Genomic DNA, 25,843 nt, shown 5'->3' with positions numbered 1-25,843 from the left:
TTTTCTAATGAGCATTTGCATGTGAAGACCAGCTGGCCAGCAGTGCATGTGCTCAAGCAAGCTACTCTTCTGGTTTCCAGTGCTCCTGCATGTGCGAAGACCAGCTGGCTGGCATGCGCATACACTCTGGGGAGCTGTTTTTTCAGTTTCTGGTGCTCCTGTGCATGCACAGACCAGCTTTGGAATATCTTGACTGGTGGGAAAAGTGGAAAAGATAAAAGTTTGATTTGAAAACCTGGGGAGATTTTGTGTTTAACTTGACATTTTATAACATTGGAGTATCAAAGGCTGGGAATACAGTGGGCCTTGCAGATTATAAATACTAATTGACAGAAGACAAGACAGTATAAAAGACATTTCTAAGGATAAATATTTTTCCTTTTTATCTTTTTGCTCTTTGATCCTCTTTATAAAGAACGGTCTGTGTGGACTGACCTTGTGCATTATTGGATTTAGCTTGACATCTTGGTACATCGGAGTATCAAAAACTGGGGATACAGTGGGTCTTGTGGATTATAAACCTAACTGACTGAGATATTGAGAAACTGAAAATTGATTGAAGTTGAGGGAATTGGATTTTGATCTGGGATATTGAAGTGTTGGGGAGTTGTTTATCGCTAGCCTTTGGCTGATTAGCCCTTTGCTGTTAGAAGGGCAGGTGGGTGTACCTGCTGCTAGTTTATTTAAGGGGAAAAAGAGAAAGAAGGGATTAATATTAGGTGCCAAGATGGCAAGTACTGCACATTTAACCGAAATAGGGAAGAAAGCATCTTACACTATCATTGCCATCCTCAAGTCCATCTAATCAGAGGTTAATAGAGATCATATTAGAGCTGGAGAAATCAAATACATTCCAAAAGGAAATGCAAGCAATTTTTCAGTAGCTGCTGGAGCCATAACAAAAATCATAATGAGATAAAAAATATATAGGTGAAGTGAGAAATGGTATGGGAGAGGTAAAGGAAAAAAAATACAAAATATAGATGAAAAATTTGTGAACTTTCAGCAAATGGTAACAAAAAATGAACAAAGAATTGAGATAATGAAGGAGAAATCAGAACAAGCAGAGAAAAAAGTTGATGAAATAAATTATAGATTGATACAAGCAAGTAAAGAGCTGGAAAGAACAGTGATAATGCTAGAAACAAAAAAGCAGCCTACTATTTAAGATTTCAGAATATAGAAGAGGAGAAAGAGGAAGACCTACCAGACATGATGAAAGAGATCTTGGCAAAGGCATTAGGGTTTGATTGGCAGGAGATGGAGGCAGACAAAACTTTTAGAATACATACGAACTATGCGAGGAGGCAGAAAATCCGAAGAGAAAGTACACGTGAGATTTGTGAAAAATCGATAAGAGATGAAATACTCAAGAAGGCAAGAGATGAAACACTACAACACAAGGCGAAACCATTGGTGGTTTTGAAACAGATCGATAGGAGAGTAAGAGACCTATGGAAACAATACGTAACAATACTATGGAACAGTTAATTAGAAATTAAAAAATTAAAATTTAAAAATTGAAATTAAAAAAGAAGAGTATATATTACAAGCATTTGCAGACAACCTAGTTTTAATACTAGAAGAGCCATTAGAAACTGGCCCCAAACTGATAGGGAAAATTGAGTAATATGGAGAAGTTGCAAGGCTGAAAATAAATAAAGAAAAAGCTAAAATAATAGTCAATAATCTTATAGATAAATAGAGAAATGAACTGATAAAGAAGATAGAATTTCAGATAGTAAAGAAAGTGAAATATTTAGGAATCTACTTAACAGCAAGATATGCAACAATCAAAGATGACAACTATATAAAGTTAATGCAACAAATTAAGCTGGACTTGGAGAAATGGGAGAACCTACAAATCTCAATGATAGGGAGAAAAGCTGCTATAAAAATAAACCTATTACCTTTTCTTATACCAAACAATACTGATAAAATTAGAGAAAAAATATTTTGAGGAATTGAATAAATAATTTTGAAATATAACTGGCAAGGTAAAAAAGCAAGAATAGGATTGAAAATGTTAGAAGTGTCTAAAGATAATGGGGGCTTTGGGTTACCAAACTGGGCGTTGTATTATCGGGCATCTGTAATTACATGGGTGAAAGAATGGATAAGCCTGCGAAGAATATTATTAATACTGGAGGGCCATGATCTCCAAGTAGGGTGGCTTGTCTTTCTATGGTATGGAAGGAATATAGTACATAGATATTTTCAAAGACACTATGTGAGGAATGCTTTATTTTAAGTATGGGAAAAATTAAATCACAAAGCTATAGGAAAATACCAGTTTGGTATTTTTCTAAAATGGAAGCATTGATAAATCTAAATGTTGTTAACTTGGAAAATATTGTATCCTACAAAGACATTTTAAATGAGAAAAGGGAACTTAAAACCAGACAGAAAGTACAAAACCAAGTGATGGATTTAGCATGGTGGCCATACTTGCAAAAGCAATCAAAGTATGAGAAAGATGTGAAAACATCAGGTTTCTATAAAGAACTAACAACACTTGATAAGATATTATTAGGGATAGATGAAAAACTGATAGCACAATGTAAAATGGAAGATTAACAAGTTAAAAGAAATGATAGTATGGGCAAAACCTTTGGCTATATTATAGAACTAGATAAATGGCAAAAACTTTGGGATATAAATTATAAACTGAAATTACAAACCGACAATGTCTACTGCATACAAGGAATATCTTTATAAAATGTTTCACAGGTGGCATTTGCCACCAGCAAGATAAGCAAAAATGTTTATCAACATGTCCGCCAAATGTTGGAAATGCAATCAGGCGCTAAGTACCTATTGTCATATGTGGTGGACATGCATAAAAGCAAGAAAATATTGGACAAAAATACACACATTGCTAGAAAAGATGATTAAGCAGCATATAGATTTAAAGCCAGAAATATTTTTGTTAGGTATAATACAGTGGTGGGATTCAATTTTTTTTACTACCAGTTCTGTGGGTGTGGCTTGGTGAGTGTGGCAGGGGAAGGATACTGTAAAATCTCCAGTCAGAGATGGTATTTGCCGGTTCTCCGAACTACTCAAAATTTCCACTACCGGTTCTCTAGAACTGGTCAAAACCTGCTGAATACCATCTCTGGTATAATACCAGAAAGTTATGATAAAAGGACTATATACTTAATCCTACATATATTGACAATAGCAACAATTGTATTTGCACATTATTGGAAAAATTAGAACATCCCACCAGATGAAAATGTAATTCGGAAAACACTGGATTGTGCAGAAATGGATAGATTGACATTGCAAATGAAAGATAAAGGAGATACAGATTAATGTGGAATAGGTTTTATCAGTTGTTAGATAAGAGGCAGAAATTAGATGAAGAAAGATCATTGTTATGAGTGAAATATGAATGTTCTCTATAATTATATGTAAGCCAGTATAATTAACAGGTTTATAAATAAGGTAATATAATTATAAATATGGTTATGATGATTATGTTTATTATCATTAGTACTATCAATATAACTGCATTTTTTTTCTCTTTTGTAAAATGAAATGCCGGGACAATACACTGTATTCAAAATACATATATATATATAAATAAAACTTGACTTAAAAAAGGAGTTGGATACAACTGAATGGATAACATCATTATAATCATATAGTAGATAATAATGTTAATACCATAAAGTGAAGAATTCTGTGTATGTAGACAAGCATTCATGAGGACAGGAACTTAACTATTGACAATTTCCTTGTATTTGTGATTTCAAGACATTATCTGCCAAAGTAATGAATTCAGAACATTCTTCTGTCCTTCCTCTGATATAGTTCTGTGTTTGAGCATTGATGAGCTCATGGATTTCAATGCATGGGCCACAGCAAAAATGCATTGTAGATGCTATAGCTATGAGGAGTTATGTTCATATTAAAGACAGACATAGGAAGAGTCTTCAGCTTCTCCTCCCCACTGCAGAGATTCCAAATGTTTTCTTCTTTCAAGGAAGTTGGGAAGGAATAATCAAATGCCTGTCTCCAAAAGTCCTTAATAAAACCATCTCTGGTTTCCTCATTAGGGTTTCTCATCTGAAGAAAATGTTGAACATCTACCACCTCCTTTGACTCGGTTTCAAAGGCTAAGTAACGATGAAGGGTATTTGTTAGATCTGAGGTAGATCGGGTCGAAGGAGATGTGAGACCATTCTAGTGAGTTCAGCTCTTTATTTAGAATAGGAATAATCTGGGGAAATACAAGCCGCGGCAGCCCTTCATATAGGGCTGGCTCGCGGCTCGGCGGCCAATGGCAGCGCTTTGAATCTCCCGCGGTCGGCACAGCCAATCGTGGTAGATTCTTAGCGCTCCAATCACGCCCGGGGTTTCGATCAATCAGGTCGCTGTCCGTCTGGATCAATCAGTTGCGAGGGTTTGGAGTATGCTAATACAGCACACCCCTCCCCTCTTGGTTTCGTCTGTCGGTGCGTCGTGACGTAGTCGCGCAGGTAGGCGGGGCTTCGCACCTGTCTAGTTGACCTGTGCAGCTCAGTTCTCATTTGGTTGTCGACCGGTTCGGAGGCCTTCTCTGTCGCTCTGGTTCCCAGGGATGGAACCGCCTGGAAGGTCGGGCTGGGCCTTTCTTGGTAGCTCCCTCCCGGTCTACCCAGGCTGGTTGAGCTGCCGTCTCTGTTGTTCCCGCTGGATCTTTCCGGGCCGGTTGCACTGGCCTGGCTGCTCCTTCACGGTGACGATTCCGGGGTTGCCTGTTCTGTTGGTCCCGCGTTTACTGGTGAGTAGGACCAGTTTCTTTGCGGGTTATTTGTTCCGGTGTGGGGTTGTTCAGCTTGCGCTAGGGGGGTCCCTCTTTCTTTAACGCTTGCCGTTTCCCCCCATTCTAGTTTCTTGTTTGGGTGTCTGGTTGTTAGCTATTCTGGACCTTATTTGGTTAATGTGCCATTTCCAGTTTTTCCTGTCGCTTGTTTCTAGTCGGTATGATACGGGGCCGGTTAATTGGGTGATTGTTGCTGGTATCCAGAGTGGTTCCCCCGACAGGTTTTTTGCGTATATGGCATCACCTATGTTGAATTTTCTGTGCTTGCTGGAGGAACCCAGGGGTTTGTCAGGGGTGTATGTGGGGTGCATTCTATCTAGTGTTGATCATAGTTTTCTGCCCATCATTAGTTCTGCTGGGCTTCTATTTGTGGTTGCGCTCGGTGTAATATATTGGATGAGGAGCATTTTATTGATTTTATCTTGTATGTTGGTTGTTTCTATTTTCTGTATGGCTTTTTTTATGTATTGGACCATGCGTTCTGCCCGTCCGTTCGCTGCCGGATTTGCCGGCGCGGTTAAAGCATGTCGTATGCCCTGGCCTGCCAGAAATTGTTCAAACGCTAGTGCAGTGAACTGGGGGCCATTGTCAGATACTATTATATCTGGCAGGCCGTGTGTGGCAAAGAGTTTGCCCAGTTTCCTTATTACCGCCTCCGTTATGGTTGATTTCATGGTGCTTACCTCCAGCCAGTTGGAGTAAGCATCTACTGTGATGAGGTACATGTGCCCCTTGGTTGGCCCCACGAAGTCTATGTGAATCCGAGACCACGGTCCTCTTGGTGTTTCCCATTCATGTATTGGGGCGACGGGAGGACTGGGTCTGGACTCTTGGCATTGTTTGCATTTGGCTACCCAGGTTTTGATTTGTTTGTCCATGCCTGGCCACCATGCATAGCTTCTGGCCAGGCTTTTCATCTTAACCATCCCTGGGTGCCCCTCATGCAGCATCCCCAATACCCTTTCTTGCAATGTTTCCGGGATTACCACTCTGTCTCCCCAAAGTATACAGCCCTTCTCGGTAAAGAGTTCAATTTGTCTGTTTCTGAAGGGTCTGAATAGTTCATCCCTGTCCCCTTCCGGCCATCCTTTTCCAACCCAGCTTAGGACTCGCGCCAGCTGCTTGTCTTTATTAGTTTCTCTGGCAATGTCTGGCGCGGTCACTAGTGGGTTGGGTATTGTCTCTATTTGAAATACCTCTGTCGTGGGTGCCGGGTCGTCTTCTAAGTCGGGCAAGGGTGAGCGGCTCAGGGCGTCTGCGTGGGTGATGTCCTTCCCGGGTCGGTGAACCAACTGGTAGTTGTATGCTGACAGGAACTCAGACCACCTTGTCATTCTTGGTGATAGAATGTTCGGTGTGGCCTTATTTCCTGCCAGGATCCCTAGCAGCGGCTTGTGGTCCGTGATGATTGTAAAAGTCCTACCGTAAAGGTATTCGTGGAATTTCTTGACGCCGGCGACGACTGCTAGGGCCTCTTTGTCAAGCTGGCTGTAGTTCCGCTCCGGCTTTGAAAGTGTCCTTGATGAGAAGGCGATGGGTGCTTCCCTCCCGTCTGGTAGCTGGTGGCTGAGGATGGCACCGATCCCAAAAGGCGATGCGTCGCATGTTACCGTTAATGGCTGAGTCTCGCTGTACTGGATTAGTACCACGTCAGATGTTAGCAGTTTCTTTGTGTTGTTGAAAGCGCTCTCCTACCGTGCTCCCCAGGTCCAGGTGGCTGTTTTATCTAACAGCCTATGCAACGGTTCCGCCACGGTCGACTTTTGAGGTAGGAAGACATTGTAAAAGTTTAACAGTCCCAAGAAAGCCTGCAGTTCCGTTTTGTTTTTGGGTCGTGGCGCTTCCCTTATGGCTCTCAGTTTCTTCTCTATGGGGTGGATCCCTTGTTTGTCTAGGAGGTACCCTAGGAATTCGACCCTCTCAGCCCGTAGCTGGCACTTCCCTTTCTTGACTTTGAGCCCCGAGTCTCTGAATTTCTTCAGTACCTCCCTCAACTGGTTTCTAGTTGCTTTTCGTTTTCTGCGGCCACTAAGACGTCGTCAAAATAGGGCACCACCCCCTCTATGCCCTGGAAGAGTCTTTCCATGAGGCTTTGAAAGACCCCGGGTGCCACGCTGACTCCGAACTGGAGCTGGTTGCAACGGAAAGCCCCCCAGTGTGTTACGATGGTCTGGGCTTCGGCGGTTGCGGCATCGACCGGCAGTTGCTGGTAGGCTTGCGCCAGGTCGAGTTTGGCAAAGATCCGGCCTCCCCCCAGCAAGTGCAGGAGGTGCTGCACTACTGGGACGGGGTATGCGCTTTGCTGGAGCGCGTGGTTTAGGGTGGCCTTATAGTCCCCACAAATTCTCACGGATCCATCTGGCTTGATGGGGGTGACTATGGGGGTCTCCCACCTGGCATGATCAATTGGCTCCAGTACCCCATGCGCGATGAGCTTATCTAGCTGCTCATCGATCTTGGGCTTGAGTGCAAATGGCACTCGTCTGGGCTTAAGGCGGGATTGTTGCGATGCTGGGTCTATATTAAAGAGATAGGGGACCCCGGTACTTGCCTAGGCTGTCGCCGAAAACTTCCCGGAAGTCCTCCACGAGTGCCGCTTCCCAGTCCGACTCTGCGGTGCGGTGGATTCCGGTTACTTCAATGCCTAAGGGTGTGAACCACTGTAATCCCAACAGGCTCGGCCGATCCCGGTCGACAATGGTCAGGGGTAGCACTTCGGTGTGGTTCTTGAAGGTGACTTTAAAATGGCCTCGGCCAACTACAGGGATGCGGTTTCCTGGTAGTCTTTGAGGTTTAGTGTTTGGTCTTCTAATTCTTTGCGGCGGATGGAGGGAACCAGGCGCTTGATGGTGTGCCATGAGACCATGGAGAGGGAGGACCCAGAGTCCACCTCCATGTCGCATGGCTGGTCTTCTATCCTCACTGTCATGTATACCTTTCTGGCGTCTCTTGTGGAGGAATGGCCGCCGCCGATGGTCTGGTGTGTTTCCTCTCTTTGCCTTGCCTCGTTGAGCCGCCTCTTCCGACCCTCTTGGCTCCAGCGGCTCTCCGTCTGGTGGTCTCGGTATCTGGTGGGGGTGTTCTCTGCCTCTGAGGGCTGCCATCTCGTCGCCGCAGGCTGTAGTGTTTTTTATTTCTGCACACCCTGGCGATGTGCCCCCGCTTCTCGCACTGTTGGCAAACGGCATCGAGGAACCAGCAGTCCGAACGGGGGTGATCGCCTCTGCAGCCGGCGCACTGGAACCTCGACTTACGACCTTGGGGTTCCCGTCACCCTCGTGCTGCTTGCAGGTGGTGGATTTCCTCCTCCTCGTCCTCGGTTCCTGAGAAGGAGTCAATGTCGCCGTGGTGCGTGGTTGCGTCCCGGTGGTCGATCTCGGGTCACTTTTCGGGGTTCGGTGTTGTCTCGCCGGTCGCTGCTTGTGGCATGATGCTCGATTGCCGCATCCGAGCCGCTGATTTCTTGGCCGCTTCAGCCGCGGCCACCTCTGTGAGCGCATCGGCGAGGGAGATGTCACCCTTCGCCATGATGCGGCTCTGGAGAATGGGGTCTCGGAGTCCCAGGACGACGCGGTCTCGCAGGGCCTCATCCAGGTCGGCAAACTCGCACAGGCCGCCCAAATCTCGTAGTGCCGCTATGAAGTCACCAAGCCCCTCACCCTCGCGCTGGTCCCACCTGTAGAATTCGTGCCGCCAGATGAGGATGGGCACGACGGGGGCGTAGTGGCTTCGTAGCAGGGGCTCGAGGTTGCCCCACTCCATGGTCTTGACGTCCTCCGGCTTGGCCAAGGCTTTGGCCATCTTAAACACCACCAGCCCGCAGTGTGCGAGGAATACGGCCCGTTTCTTGTGTCCATTGGCATCTTTAAGATTGCTACAATCGAGGAACATCTGGAACCTATCGGTTATAGGATTCCCAGTCCTTGGTAGCGGGATTGAAGGGTGCGGTGGTGAGTTGATGCCGGCCATTCTGCTTGCTGCTGTGTGCCGCCGCCACGTACTGGGTGGTCTCTTTGTCTCATGATCCCATCCTCGTCGCCAGTGTTAGATCTGAGGTAGATCGGGTTAGAAGGAGACGCAGACCATTCTAGTGAGTTCAGCTCTTTATTTAGAATAGGAATAGTCTGGGGAAATACAAGCCGTGGCAGCCCTTCATATAGGGCTGGCTCGCGGCTCGGCGGCCAATGGCAGCGCTTTGAATCTCCCGTGGTCGGCACAGCCAATCACGGTAGATTCTTAGCGCTCCAATCACAGCCGGGGTTTCGACCAATCAGGTCGCTGTCCGTCTGGACCAATCAGTTGCGAGGGTTTGGAGTATGCTAATACAGCACAGTATTTATATCCCAAGATCATTGAAAGGGAGCAGTAGTGAATTCTATCTGTGCCGTCATGATCCAGACTTTCCCTGTCTTCATTTCTTTGTCTTCAAGTTCAAAAATTCTGGGAAACAATCTCAAAAAGATTGTAGTGTGAATTTCACCATGTAAAATTACAACATTACTAGCAAAGCTATCACTTATGAAGATATACAGTTTGACCCATGATTCCATTATTTCATGAATGCCACTTTTCATATACACATTAAGAAATGGTTCTATAAACTCAAAACAGATGCCACTTTGAGAAAACTTGGGAAGTTCTTTCTGTACAAACCAGAGGGCATTGTCATCTGGTATGAAAATGACACCAATCCAAGTCCATCTGAAAAGCAAAAGCAGTTGAAGCATCCCTGTATATTGTTGGTTTCTATTAGGGAACATCCATTGGAAGAAGACTTTTTGGGATGGGTCATTAATCAAAGGAGAAGATCCATATCCAAGCTACAAAAAAGAAAAAAGAAAAAAAAAGGATTTGAGTAGGCAAACTTTTATTGTCTGAAGGTTGATTATCCATTTTGTATTTTGACAAAAAATGGGGAAAAAGATGAATTCCTCTTAAGCAGTGGCACAATTCATTTTTTTTTTTACAACTGGTTCTGTGGACATAGCTTGGTGGCAGGGGAAAAGATACTGTAAAATCTCCATTCTCACCCCATTCCAGGGGAAGGATACTGCAAAATCCCATTCCTTCCCCACCCCAATAACCTGCTTTCCAGTGCCGTTCTCCTGTGCAGGGCAACAAAAGAAGACCCAGCTGATCAGCTGGGACTTGGGAGGCAAAGAATAGATGGGGGTGGGGCCAGTCAGAGGTGGTATTTGCCGGTTCTCCGAACTACTCAAAATTTCTGCTACTGGTTCTCCAGAAAGTTTGTTCTTTTCATTTGTTCTTTACTTCTTTTTGCAAAAATCACTCATATGCTACAATAAAGATAAATCTCCACTAAAATAATTACCCAAGAATGGGAAAAGACCAAATTAGGACTGTAACAGTGGACAGTAGTCTTTTCAATCTGGACATGGACAGTGTGCAACATCAATTGGTACTTTTTAAATATGTAGACTAAATCAATCAAGAATATTATCCATTAAGAGTTGTAAATCTAATCTTACAAAATTTCTCCTCTGGAAATATTGAATTGCTAACTAGAGCATACAAAGCTTTTGCTAGACCAATGCTTGAATAGAGCTCATCAGTCTGGAATCTGCACTGTATATTGGACATTAATACAATTGATCGAGTCCAGAACTATTTCACGAGAAGAGTACTACAGGCTTCTGCTCACAACAGAATACCCTATGTCACCATGCTTGAAATTTTGGGCTTGGACAAACTTGAACTACGCCGCCTATGGTTGGACTTAAGCGTAGTACACAAAATTATCTGCTACAATGTCCTTCAGGTCAATGACTACTTCAGCTTCAACCGCAACAATACAAGAGCACATAAAAGATACAAACTCAATGTAAACCACCCCAAACTTGATTGCAAAAAGTATGACTTCAGTCACAGAGTGGTCAATGCCTGGAATGCACTACCTGACTCTGTTGTTACATCCTTTATCCTCCACTCCTTTAACCTCAAACTATCCACTATTGACCTCACCCCATTCCTAAGAGGTCTGTAAGGGGTGTGCATAAGTGCACAATTGTGCCTACCATCCCTGTCCTATTATCCCCATTTATTCATACCTATTTCCTGTATTCTTACTCATGCTTATACCTATTATCTTGTTAGCAATTGACAAATAAAATAAAATAAATAAAATATTATAATGATTTGGAGAGTGGTGTTAAGACAGAACTGGAGTATGTTCCTCTCAGGAATTAAATCATATCCTTGCTGGTAGAAGTAGCATAGCCCTTTTTGTCAAAAAAATGGAGGTCGGATACTTATTTTAGTAGTATGACTTGATAAAATGAGCAAGTGCATTCTTGTGGCACTCCTTTCTCCAAGTTTACTGTGCTTGAAAAGGAGGTTACATGCTACAAACAAACAGGGGTTTGATAATGAAGTAATGTCCACAAAGTGGCATATTTGACTCCCCTCTGGTAGAGGCTGTGGCTTTGAAATCTCTTTGCAGCCAACTCCATAAGCCTTCACTTCCTATTGACAAGTGGAGGCCTTAGAAGCGCTGCCTGCTTCAAATTTTGTCCCCTTCATGAATGAAGGCAAATATCCCATGACAATGTTGCAAGATCCAATCTGGGTTGATCACCAGGATCGGAAGTTTAATCTTCCAAACTTTTGGACTCACGCTGGAACCCATCTTCAGGGAACTCATCTCTAGTAGAATGTGTCTACATTGCTGAAGCTGGATTCCAGCACAAGTCTGAAAACTCAGAAGAAAAAAAACCTCAGATTGATTGATAACTGGGTCAGATTGGATCTATGCCCCTTGTTAAGCCTGAATCTCTTCTTGATCAATTATTTCCTCTTGTTCTGGTTCTATTTGCTCTTCGTGGACTTCTTCTTTAATTGGACTTTTCTTATAACTAGTCTTTTCTTTCTGCTTCTTGTAGTGTTCTATAATTACATCATTATCTGAATCTTGCTCTAATCTATTCCATCCTATATGTTCTAGGAATTGTGCACTAGCACTGCAGTATACTCTAGATGTACCTTGTTCCCAGAATCTATAAGATCTATGGTTTTATTGATATCCAACAAAAAATAATCTTTTAGCTCTATGATGTCCTTTGTTTCTGAGTTGTGTAGGGATATGCACCCATGCTGGTGCACCAAATGTGTGAATGTAACTTAAATCAGGTTTCCTACCATGCCACAGTGTGAATGGTAATTCACCTGTTTTGTTGAATTAACAACATTATTTAATATGTGATTACCACACATTATAGCTTCTCCCCACAAATTGTCAGGGTAATCCTGAATCAGACAACATAGTCCGTCCCATTGATTGCAGTGTTTGGCCTTGTCTCTCTATAAATGCATTATGTTGAGGCCTATATGGTGCAGACTTTTTATGTTGAATACCTGACATCCTAAATCTACTCTGGAATTTATTATTTGTAAATTCCGCACCATTATCTGTTATAAGAGTTACTAATTTCTTTTTAGTTTTCCTCTCTGCAAATTTTAGCCAATTAAAGAAATTTAGATACGTTTCAGTTTTTCTCTTCATTAGAAAACAGAAACCATACCTAGAATAGTGGTCCATTATGCTTAATATGTATCGAGCACCACCTACACTTGGTTTTTTAGGACCTATTATATCGGCAAATACTACCTCTAAAGGCTCTTTGGTAGTAAATCCAACTCTATTTGCCGGTATGACTTTGCTTTTGCTTTGATTGCAAGCAGAACATTGCAAATACTTATTACAAGGTTTCAAACTTATTCCTTTAGATAGTTGAACAGTTCTCTTAATCATTTTAAAATTTAAATGACCTAGCCGTCGGTGTAACAAGTGAATACATTCATCATGTTTTTTATTATCATAAACCGTGTTAGCCACCTCTAAACCATTATCATTTAACACATACAATTCACCTCTTAAAGATGCAGTAATTTTCTTACCTTCTTTTTCAATTAAGCAAGTATCTCCTCTAAAGGTAACTACGTATCCTAATCTAACCAACATTCTAACTGAAAGCAAATTAAATTTAAGTTGAGGTACATATAACATTTTACGTTCTCTTTTATACAAGAACAATGTGCAATACCTTCACCTTTTGCTTTCATTTTCCAGCCGTTTGCCAATGAGATATGCTGTGAACTCATGGACATTTTTACAAATTTTTGTTATCATTTGTTATACAGTGGGATGCTCCACTGTCAACCACCCATAAATTATTTTTCACAACTCCATTACTATACATGGCTAACTCAAAATTTTATTTTTTCTTTGATGACTTCCAGTATTTTGACTTGCATTCTGGTGCTTTGCTTTCTTACAAAATCTTGCCAAATGTCCTCTTCCTCCACAATTAAAACACTTTTTAATTACGTATGCAATAGGTTCATTATCTTCCTTTTGAGGTTGCTCCCTCCTTAACTGATCTCTTTCAAGCCTTCTTCTGGCCTCTTCAATCAATCTGCCAGTGATATCAGTTAAAGTTAGGCTTTCTTTAGGTAAAATTTCAAGGGAGTTACGTAGTCATCAAAACTTTTAAGTCTAATGAAGATAGAATTATGTAGACCTGGTGTAGTTCAGAGAAAATAAGCTCCTTCTCGGTTGCAGTTCTTGAAAAATGCTTTTCATAATATTCAAATGACTCAGCATATCACCATTCTTTTGGAATGCGTCTGGAAAAGCTTCCGTGTTAGATTTATGTGAGCACCAACGTTATCTCGGACATAAATCCTCTTCAGTTTTTGCCAACACCCAACAGCTGTTTGCTCTCGCGTATATGAACAAGTTGCTGATCAGATAGTGTTAGTCTATGATGCAAAAGAGCTTGTTCATTTTTCTGTTTAAAGTCTTCTATCTTTTGACTATCTTCCTCATTTTCAGTATCATATTCCTCGTTTGGTGGGTTTTCAATTATGTTCCACAGACCTTCTCTTCGTGAGAAGTAGACTACATTTCATAGACCATGAAACATAGTTTGTTCTATCCAGCTTGGATATAAGGGACAAACTTTGTAGACTGACTTGTGCCATGTTTCAATATATGGATATAAAACTATAATTAATAAAAACACAGTTGTCTGTTTACTGTAACGTGTAACAACACAAAATCTCACTTTTACATAAACCTGTTTTTTTATCCTAGTTAAACTGACTTTGCAGTCTCTGGGCCCATAACTAGTGTTAAGCCTGAATTCCCCAACAAGTGTTAAGGAAAACAAACTAAACAGAATGTGTAGCGTAGTCAGATAGGCAGACAGGTAAATGTGAGATAAGTTTGTATTTTAGTTAACACGCAGTAAAAAAAAATACAGATACGCTTGTGCTATCAAAAATATAGTTTATTCCATTAGGAATTATAGCATAGTCAAAATAAACGGTCCATTAGTCATGTATCATTTCAGTCAGTCCAGTCGGGATACTCAATTTGCAAAATCCGTGTTGAATAGCCAATGTCAGTTCACTTACAATAAATCAGTCCGTATTATCTCTTCTCTCCGTTGAGAAATCAACACTCCTTTCTCTCCTCCGTTCCAGTAAGGAAAAACGCAGTCATCAATCCATCCAGTAATTAGGGATCATTAAGCCAGAGAGAGAGAGCTGCAATTGACTTGCTTCTTTTATGGTGCTTTTACAACCACACCCTTAATTACATTCTTGTAGTTAAAGTTACACACATTTTAACCAACAAACCATGATAACTTATTTATTATTTTTTACCCAAACCAGTTAGGATAAACAATGTTATCCCTAACACCCCTTTCTCAGAACTCCAGGATGGATGCTTTGATGTGCTGTTTTAAAATAATTTTTAAAAGATTCGCGTTCAGGATTCATGTTTAATGCACAAAATAAACAACCCCTTTAGGAGGATGACACCTTCTTTGTCCCAAATTAATAAAAATTCTTAATGAACAAAACTAGTGAGCCCCACCTGTCTTTTAAAATCTGATGCTCTAGATGTCAACCTTACCTGAGGTAACTTGTAGATGCTCAGAATGGTTGCCATGAAAAGACATGCTTTGGAGTTGGGTCCCCCAAGGACAGCCACAGTAGTACTTTGAGCATCGCATTTATAGTTTGGAATGAACTTGCTCCATGTGGAGAGGAGCTCCAGTGAAGCAAGGTAAGTTAAGCTTCCAGTGAAGTTGTTAGGGTTTTGGAATTAACCCCTAGCAGAGTATTGCAGCAGTAGTCAAGCCAGGCAGCCAAAGGAGAGCGGAAGGGCCCCAGAGTATACACACACTGAACACAAACACTGTTTGTAGTTTAAATAGTTTTTAATCCAGTTAGAGTTTAAGCATTGTCATTCAGTCCATTAATTCATTCACAGTATTTCCATCCAGTAAGACTCACTAGTATAGTCCAAGTTAAGAGTCCTTGCAATATCTTTATCAGCCGATAAAGATATCTTCTCCTCCTCCGGTTTCACTCTCCAGAGAAACAAACGCTGGATATTCAGCAAACAGTAGCAAACAAAAACAGTTCAGTCACAGGCACTCACAGTCAGTAATCACAGTTAGTCGCAGCAGCACACAGTTACAGACAGTAACAGCTACAGACAGTAAGCTTTCCAGCTTCTAATGCTTCCTTATATTGTAACTTCTAACCGCACCCTTAATCGGCTAATTTCCTGCTGCATTGTGCTTAAAGTGATAAGCACTTAAACCATGATATCTAAGTTTTATATATTTATTCACCCAAACCATATTTGGTATCAATGTTATACCTAACAGAAGTAGTCATTATAAATGTTGAAACCCAGAGAGATGTTGCGTAGCATCTGAGTATCATAATTGATCTCCTTCACAGCAAAGACAAAAGCCAAGATGTTCTTGTAGGTCTGGGTCAAATATCTGTAATGAGATTTACCTCCACTACTGAATTCTCTCTACTTAAGTCTTGATAAATTCCTATCCCTTTAATACATATTTATTGTTTTTTTAATATTACAGAATCATAAGATATCTGGAATGAAACTGAAATACTTTGGCCACCTAATGAGAAGGAAGGACTCACTGGGGAATAGCCTAATGCTGGGAACGATTGAGGACAAAAGAAGAAGGGGATGACAGAGAATGAGGTGGCTGGATGGAGTCACTGAAGCAGTAGGCATGAGCTTAAATGGACTCCGGAGGATGGTAAAGGACAGCAAGCCTGGAGGAACTTTCAGACATGATTCTGCAACTAATAACAGGTCAGACATGATTCTGCAACTAACAACAAAGATATCTGGGCAACTTCATGATGAAACTCAGGCACAAATATACAAACACCTAGCACAAACCTTTTTCAAAACCTAGCATAAAAATGCATACATTTCAGTGAGGTGCTTTTAAATCTCCAGCTAACTGTATTTATCTAGATGTTGATTCTAAAAATGCATGTCAGTGTTAACTTTCATTTTTAACAAGCATATATCGGTGAGAGAAAATAAGAAGTGACCTTAGGTATGAATGGAAAGAGTTCTACCAACCACAAACCTTAGCAGGAAATAAGGTTTAGCCATGGACTGTATGCCCTAATCCTAGAGATAGCATTTCCATTAGTTGAACATCCTCATTTTGAAATTTCAGTTTCCCATTATTCCAGTCATCTTTCAAGAATGCCGCTTGGTTGAAAATTCATTTTCTGCCATACCCTACATTCAAATCCCACTCTGATATTGTTAGTTTTATTGATTTATATTTTCAATAACTTTCAGTTGTCCTTGATGAAAGATGGAATTGTTTTTTTCATGGAAAACTTATACCTTACATCTTATACCTATTTGTGGTTTTAGCTTATGATTTATAATTTACAACTTTGTTATTTGTGTGTCCAATCACACTTAGCCAATCAAGACTATAGAAATAAAGAATATTCCAAATAAGTTAGTATCAATCCCCCTTGGATGTTCCAGAAAATGGAAAGGAATAATTCTCTTTATTGCAAGTTCTAGAAGATGTATAATGAGAATAAAGTAATATGTTGCAAAGAAGTGGGGAGTGTAGAATGAGCCTCAGTAATGTCCAACCATATAAAGTTTAACTGATCATCTTTCTTTGGAACATGATGTAAAGTGGAGTCTCTTTCACTGCATGAATATTAATTTATAGCTCATTCAAGCTTAAAGGATAGTAAGTCCCTTAGTTTGACTGAAAATCATGGGTGCAAATTTTATGAAACACTTATCACCTGAACCGTTTGATTAAAAATACCAATTGCTTACAGGAGATCATCAATGACTTCAAAAGAGGGATGCCTTTCAAAGTTGAGAGGATTGGAAAACATGAAGCTTTGTGAACTAATGCCAGCTATGATAAAATCCCCTGACTGGTAATATTTATGGTTGATATTCTGTGGATCATTGTCCATGCATTTAGCAACTGGAACACCACATGATGTCCAAGGAAGCAGTATGAGAATCCAGAGAATAAAGTTCATGATCTTGCATTTACATCTTCTTAACATCAAGTCACCTGTGTTTTTTTCAGCCATTCAAGTGTTGGCATCCTTGCATGGCTAGCAATATCAGCTTGATTAATAACTGCAGAGCTCCCAATTCCTTTAAAATCCTTGAGCCAGTGTTCCAGCATAGATTAAGAAGAATCACCAACCTTGATTTTGTTTTGTTAGTTGCTACCAAAACATCCCTTGTCAACTGGAGGAGTTTTCCAAGTTATCAGCATCAATTAGATAATTATGGGGAATTTAAATATCTGCTTAATATTAGATTTTCTTTCATGTAGTAGAAGAAAACAATTTTCCAACCTATCATTTCAACAAAACTTTTCTCCTAAGAAATTTCAGAAGAATGCAACTTTTCAAAACAAGAGATATAAGAATATTTAGCAGGAGTATTTCCATTTGGGGTCAAAACAGGCAAGATGAAAAAAAAAAGCAATGCTGCAAGGAAGGTCAAACCCTTTGGGACTTGTTTTGAGATATCACCCTTGCTATTGATATATTTATTTCAGCTGAGTTTGTGGAGTTCCAATTCAGACTTGGGTTCAATTCAGAATTTTTCTATTTTTTAATATCTCTGCTAAAGTATGATAATTCACTGATATTTTTTACATGAATTTATTCACCCTTACACGCAAATATGAATTAACTGAAGTTTGCAAAGTTTAGTAATTTAGATATGGCAACAATCATTTAGATAACATTGTGTCCCCACAACCGGCCTGTTCTTATGACCTTTCTTTCGACACTTTGAGTGAGACACCTGCAACATTACAACTGCACCATAAATAATGGTAATAATAATACTGTTGTGGTCTTAGTTATTCTGAGAGTGCTTCAGTTCAAAGGGGTTTTAATGTACCTTATATAGATCTACACAGAAGGCAATTTCTGACCATTATTGTTGTAAGCAAGAGTTTTGTTCTACAAGACGAGTGGCCATGTATGTCTTTTAAATAAAATAAATAAAATTACATATGCATACACACACACACATACCCCATGTATGTTTAGATTGTTCTAATATAGTGTTTACTTTAGAAGCCAACATATATAGTCCATATCCCACTAATAAGTATATCTATTCTAATGACTGATTCACAAAATGTACTTAGCACATAGTACATGAAATAATAGGATTGCAAGGGACCTCAGAGGTCTTGTAGTCCAACCTCCTGCCTATGACAGGAGATCCAATAGCATTCCAGACTTTCTTTGGGTTTGATGGGGTGGATATATGTGATCCTAAAAAGAATAACAGAACAGAATAATAGAATTGAAGGATCATTTAAGTGTCATTAAGGAGTTCTGGATGACTTTAGTGCCTTCTCACAGTTTTTTCACTGTGAATCTTCAAAGGGCCAGTCTCCAACCAGCCTGTACTGTGTCTCATTTCTGAACAGCAAAACGTCTTTTTCTTTAGCATACTTTGATTTTCTGCCATGGTTTTCAGTCATTCTTTGGAAGGGGAAGTAGAAGTTACTGTTGTCAGATTGATAATCACCTTTGTGTAATTATGAATTATTTGCAATACTGTAGAACAGGGTTGTCAGCCTCACATCACAGCGGTGTCATGTGACCTATCGGGACTTTTCCCCCCTTTGCTAAACCAGGCATGGGTGTGACCAGAGGGTGATGCATTTACCCCTGCTGTAGAAGAAAACATCATGACTGCATTTTTGAATAGTTTTCTTTTTTATTTAGTATGCCTAGACATTAAGGGTGTTTTAGGGTAATTCTATTTTGTAATGTATCAGTTGTGTTATTTCCTTGAAATTTTTGAAAAATTGTGGACCCTTCAGGCAGTCACTCATGCCCTGGGTGACAAACAGTTTGAGTACTTCTGTGCACTCTATATGGGCTGCCCTTGAAGATCCTTGTTTTAACTAGTCCAAATGCAGTGGTAGGAGCGATGATGAACATGCCCACCTCGTATGTTCATATGATACATCTGCTTCATGAGTTGTACTAGCTGTCAGTTTTCTTCATCATGTGATGCAAGAGTCTCATTTCTACCTATAGAGCCCTACATGGCATTTGGGGGATTACCTGTTTCCAGAGGTAGGATGCTATCAGTTCTGCCCAGTTCTATAGAACCGGTAGCTCTGAAAAGCAGCAGACACCAAACCGGTTCTCTGTTTGCTGCTGTTTGGCCCACCCACCCGCCTGGGCTCTTACCTGTCCTTTATTTCTTGTTTTTTCAAGCAGCTGAGGTTGAAAAAGCAGGAAAAAAAGAGGCTTTCCAAATGCTGTGCACCTGTGCGCAGTGCTTTTCAGCTGTCCGGGTGGCAGAGCTGATGGTTTTTTTACATGCGCGCTCAGCATGCACATGCAAAACGTCGTCACTGAACTGGTAGTAACACTGGTTGGATCTCACCCCTGACTGTTTCCCATAGCATTTGCCCAGCCAGGTCCTTCAATAAAACAATGACATTTTGGCACCATGATTTACATTAAAAACACTTGGGTTTTTTATCTGTGCCATTTTCTTGTTCCTTGTGTGTGTGTTCTTTTTCTTCTTGTTTGTAAGCTACTTAGAGCCACTGGAAGATGGGCAGCATATAAATTTAATTACACACACATGCACATGTATGCACGCACAGATACCCACATATATCAGTGATGTCCTCAGAGCTGGACTGGGTCAGAATAGCAATAAAGCAGTAGGGGATCAAAGCTCCCATACACATCCCAAAGAGTTGGCCTTCAGGCCTTTTAATTTTTTGAGAAAATGTAATTTAATGTGGGGCAGGGTTGAAAAAGTTGAGAATGCAGCTATGCAATTGAATGCCCAACCATTAAAAAAAAATATTTCCCAACTATACAATGGATATAAAAATACATGGGCCTTCAACTGAGTTCCCTTTGGGCTTCCCTGTTTAATATTCTTTCCATTGTTTCAGAGGAAATTGAAGACATAAACAAGGAAAAGTGGACTGAGGTATTGATCTGCAGGTCAATGACAATCCTTCCTCTTCAGAAGCAGATCTATTACAGAAATGTTCTATTTTTAAAGATGTAGAGTGTGCAACAATTTTGGACTTGACCCAAATACAAGGGTAGTGTTTTGGCTGCCTATTTTTCTTTTTTGCATGACAATCAGACAATCACTCATATGGCCTCTAAAAGATCTTTTTTCCTGATCCTTGTTGGATTTGCTCATTTCAGATGATTCCTCCTAAAGAGCTATAGGTGAAGATGTTTGCCTCAGACTCAGAAGTTTGAGAGATCAATCCTAGGCAGTGACAGATGTTACTCTATCCAGGCACAAGGAGAAAATATCTGTTGTGAACTCTATGTAGGCATCAGGAAGAGCATTTGGCCAGTAAATGCTCAGCTCCATTCAATCATCTAGATTCCACCCCAATAAAAGAGATTACAGGGTTGTACAAGGAAAACAAAACAAAACATCCCTTTGCTAAAACTAAGCTATCCCATTCCTGGGCAAGTTTCTTAACCATTACGTTATCTTGCACTGCTTTGTTTCTTATTTATGAATCTGGGTTCTTGGCAGGCTCAATTACCTCAATTCTCCTCTTTTCTTGGTTTAATTTTTACTTTCATTCTATTTTTTCTCTTAGTAAACCTTAATCAAACTTCAAAATAATAATAAAAAGTTAAAGCAAACATTGCCATGAAGGGCTGCTTGGGCAATCATAAAATAAATATTGTTTAAGGACATATTGAACAAGGAAGAACACCCATTTTATTTTTACTTTATTGTTACATACATATACTCAATCATTCTGTTTTTCTAAAAACTCAAGACTATTATTCCATGAAACAACACCCTGGCTTTTTCACTAATCTAAATTCTGGTGTGTATACTGTAATGTGACTGATTCCTATAACTCACTTCATGGGGTTTTTCTCATGAGTTGTTGCCTATTATTCAGCTCAGGTCTTATCAAGATGATGTAAACTTTGGGGAAGAAAATGAGAACCAGTAATCCAGCACCTGAAGCTAAGATAGAAAAGATCTCCACAGCCACCATGTATTCCCTTTGGTGCTCTGGTAGGCTGGGACAAAAGAGATTCAGAAACTGCAAAAAAGCAGCATGCTGAGGGTGATAAATTTAGCTTCATTGAAACTGTCTGGAAGGTTCCTTCCAAGAAAAGCCAATGTAAAGCTGATCATGGCCAGGAGGCCAATGAAACCCAGGACACAATAAAAAAAAGGTAGCAGAGCCTTCATTGCATTCCAGGACCATTTCTGTCGGTAGCGAGTGCATGTCAAGATCTGGGAAGGGAGCGGACCTCATCAGCCACACAGTACAGAGACTGGTTTGAATGAAATAGCATGAAAGTACTATAAAAAGTGCCAGCGTTTTCCCCACCCATAACCTTGTTTTAGATTGTGGCCTGGTGGCCATAAAGGCTAAAAACCACAGTGAGGGTTTTGGCCACCATGCAAGAAACTGCCACAGAGAAGATGATGCCAAAAGCAGTTTGGCGAAGGAGACAGGTTATCCTCTGAGGCTGACCAATGAAAAACAAAGGACAGAGAAAGGAAAGCAAAAGGGAGACTAGGAGGGCATAGCTGAGGCCTCGGTTGTTGGCCTTGATGATGGGAGTGTCCCTGTGCTGAATGAAGACCATGAGGACCAGAGCTGTGATGGAGAAAAATAAAAGAGCAACAATGGCCAAGATGATCCCCAAAGGCTCTTGGAAAGATAGGAAGCTGATTTCTTTTGGAATGCACTGATCCTGGGCTTTACTGGGATAGTGATCTTCTGGACACTGGTAACAAGATTCCAAGTCTAAAAAGTAAAACCAAATCTCTTCATTTAGACTGTGGTGTGTCTAACCAAGATAGAAGGAACAGCTCAGTGCAAAATCTGGGCTCCAAAGAAAATTGCAAGATTCTCTTTCTTTTTCTATTTTTTGAATCAAACATTTTTATTACATTATAAAGTATTATAAAATACAAAAGTAAATAAAAGAGCAGTGAAATGGAAGGGGAAGGGGGAGAGAGAAATGAGGAAGGGTAGGGGAAAGAACAGAAAAAGAAGCATTGACTTCTGACTCTCTCTGTTGCAATAGAATATGTCATTAACATAAAACCACAGCTTTTTGTTTTTCTATAATAATAAGAATGAGTCATTTCTATAAAGATCTATAAATCTAATATGTAAAACCCAAAGTCAAAATTACATTCTTTTCCACATCAAGCAAAAAATTCAGAAGCGGCTTACATAATTCTCAAACAATTTTATTTTTATGAAGCATTATGCAGAGTCTAACATCAATTTTATTGTTATGAGAATTATTTATTCTGTTTATATGCACTTTTTCTTCAGAAACTCTGGGAAAAACCCATTTGCACTGGATCCTGGAAATGCTTTTGGCATCTCACAAAGGAAAAGACCCATTTCTATTCAATCTGATTTTTTAATGATAATGTTTCGACCTCACCACCTGCTCCCAAATTCAAATGCAGTCTGTGAGATCCTTACCCATTTGGTTTGAAACTTTTCCTCTTGGGCATGGAAGGCAATCGTAACAACAAAATGGCTTCCCTTCCTTCTTGGTCTTGCTATGACCTTTATGGCAGGGTTCATTGCACAAAGAAATAGGCTGAGCCTGGGCACAAAGAGAAGCATACAAGGCAGAATCCTTAATTGTTGGTTTGGTATTGGGATAATCACATAATATAGGTTTTTCAGCTCTATAATCTCCCCATGATTTGAAATGAATGCCTAACATTAGAACTGTCACTAAAAGGATACAACAAAGAATGTTCTTTCTGTGTCTACTCAGGAAATTCAGACTGGCCCAGGAATTGTTTGCACAGTTCTACAGAGCAATTACTGAGTATGTCATTTGTACTTCTATAACTGTCTGATTTAGTATAGCAACCAAACAGGACAGGTACAGACTTCAACAGATAATTAAGCCTACAGAAAAAAACAATTGCAAGCAGCCTTCCTTCCATAGAAAACCTGTGTCAGGATTCTGACAGTTACTCCAATTAAATCATGAGCCTCGAGCCACACTTTGTATACACATTTTATAGTTGACAACCTGTATATTTCATGGATCTAAAAGAGGGCTGAGAAAATATTTGGCTATACAATTATTTTCATTATCTGCATCCTGAACAGTGATGGACCCCAAGTATATAGGAAAATACCTGGCTAAATCTCCTTGGCCACCTAATAGAATCAGCATTAACACTGAATATTTGTCCTTTGGGAGCTTTGACATCAAATGTTCCCACTTTGACTCGATGTAGACTTAGATTTGGAAATGTGACCCAGTTGATAATATCAAATCCTACTTCCAGGTTCCCATTTTCATCAAAGGAAATCATTTCTCCAACACTGTTGTTAAATGAGACTTTTCTTAGAAAGGTAGAACTAAATTGAGCATAAAAATGAAAACTAAATAAATGCAGCAGCCTGCATGGTTGTGTGCACATGTAAAATTACAGACCAATCTCTTTATGCTGCATCACCTGTAAAGTCATGGAATCCATTATTAACCAATCCATTATCCTCCACTTAGAGACAAACAACCTACTCTCTAATAAATAATTTGGTTTTAGAAAAAAAACTATCCTGTAATCTGCAACTCTTACACATATGGACTACACAACTCGATCAGGACAAAGCAATAGACGCAATCTACATAGACTTCTGTAAAGCCTTGGATTCAGTGGTACATGACAAACTACTCCTAAAACTAAAATCTTATGGTATCTCTGGACACCTGGATAGAAGCATTCCTGTCAAACAGACAACAAATGGTCAAAATTGGGAGCATCCTATCAAATTCTGTATCTGTCAGCAGTGGTGTCCCTCAAGGCAGTGTTCTCTTTTCATACTCTACATAAATGACCTCTGTGATCATATTAAGAGCAACTGCATTCTCTTCGATGATATAAAGCTATTCAATACCACAAACAATACTGCTACCCTACAAAAAGACCTTGACTATGTATCAGAATGGTCAAACAAAGGGCAACTTCAAATCTCAACAAATAAATACTCTCTCTTACATATTGTCAAAAAAATAAATAAATCAGAAAATAAAATACAGGCTGAATAGTCAAGAGCTTGTTAAGGATCCAAACTCTGTCAAGGTTCTTGGAGTACTCATCTCTAATTATCTAAGTGCTAGAGCCCACTGTAACTGCATAGCCAAAAAGGCATTAAGAGTTTTTAACCTAATCTTACATAGCTTTTTCTCTGGTCATATTACACTACTAACTAGAGCATACAAAACATTTGCTAGACCAATACTCAAATACAGCTCATCAGTCTGGAACCCACATTACATATCTGATATTAACACAGTTGAGAAAATCCAGAAATATTTCACAAGAAGAGTTCTCCACTCCTCTACTCGTTGCAGAATATCTTATGCCACCAGACTTAAAATTCTAGATCTAGAAAATCTAGAACTACGCCGCTTTCAGTCTGATCTAAGTATAGTATATAAAATCATACATTGCAATGTCCTACCTGTCAATAAATACTTCAGCTTCAACCATAACAATACAAGAGCAAAGAATAGATACAAACTCAAGGTTAATCGCACCAAACTTGATTGCAGGAAATATGACTTCAGCAACAGAGTGGTCAATGTCTGAAATACTCTACCTGACTCTGTGATTTCTTCCCCAAACCCCAAAAACTTTAACCTTAGACTGTCTACTATTGACCTCACCCCTTTCCTAAGAGGTCTGTAGGGGACATGCATAAGCACACCAACGTGCCTATATCCCTGTCTTATTGTTTCTTTTATTTTTATTTTTATTATTTGTATCCATGTATTCATAACTATGTTTTTACTTATACCTATTATCTTGTAAGCAACTGACAAACCAAATAAATAAAATAAATAAATAAATCATCTCTCCTGTGGGAGCTGCATTGGCTGCCGATTTGCTTCCAGGTGCAATTCAAGGTGCTGGTTGTCACTTTTAATGACCTTCATGACTTGGGACCAGGTTGTTTGGGTTTGGGGATTAACCCCTAGAAGAGTATTGCAGCAGTAGTCAAGCCAGGCAGCCAAACGAGAGTGGAAGGGCCCCAGAGTATACACACACTGAACACACTGTTTGTAGTTTAAATAGTTTTTAATCCATTTAGAGTTTAAAGCATTGTCATTCAGTCCAATAGTCATTCACTATATTTCCATCCAGTAAGACTCACTATTACAGTCCAAGTTAAGAGTCTTTGCAATATCTTTATCAGCCGATAAAGATATCTTCTTCTCCTCCGGTGCCTCCCTCTAGAGGAACAAACGCTGGATATTCAGCAAGACGTTCAAACAGTAGAACAGTAGAATTACGCAGTAAATCAGCAAACAGTAGCAAACAAGAACAGTTCAGTCACAGGCACTCACAGTCAGTAATCACAGTTAGTCACAGTAAGACACAGTTAGTCGCAGTAAGCTTTCCAGCTTCTAATGCTTCCTTATATTGTAACTTCTAACTGCACCCTTAATCGGCTAATTGCCTGCAGCATTGTGCTTAAAGTGATAAGCACTTAAACCATGATATCTAAGTTTTATATATTTATTCACCCAAACCATATTTGGTATCAATGTTATACCTAACATACTCCCCTTTTGGGTGAAATAAATATATAATACCTTTACAATCTAACA

The 25,843-nt window shown here is 40.1% G+C and overlaps 1 protein-coding gene across 1 annotated transcript in view; it reads right to left on the bottom strand.

The window, feature by feature from the left end:
* Positions 1–25,843, bottom strand: part of LOC148129247 (vomeronasal type-2 receptor 26-like) — a 723,059-nt gene that overhangs the window by 543,783 nt on the left and 153,433 nt on the right. The gene's annotated exons all lie outside the window — the stretch shown is intronic.

This window comes from Notechis scutatus, chromosome Z (genome assembly GCF_049901735.1).
Source record: "Notechis scutatus isolate UNSWTSFEM ecotype Mainland chromosome Z, rNotScu1.2, whole genome shotgun sequence".
Classification (NCBI taxonomy): Eukaryota; Metazoa; Chordata; class Lepidosauria; order Squamata; family Elapidae; genus Notechis; species Notechis scutatus.
This window is presented reverse-complemented; position numbering and strand designations above follow the sequence as displayed.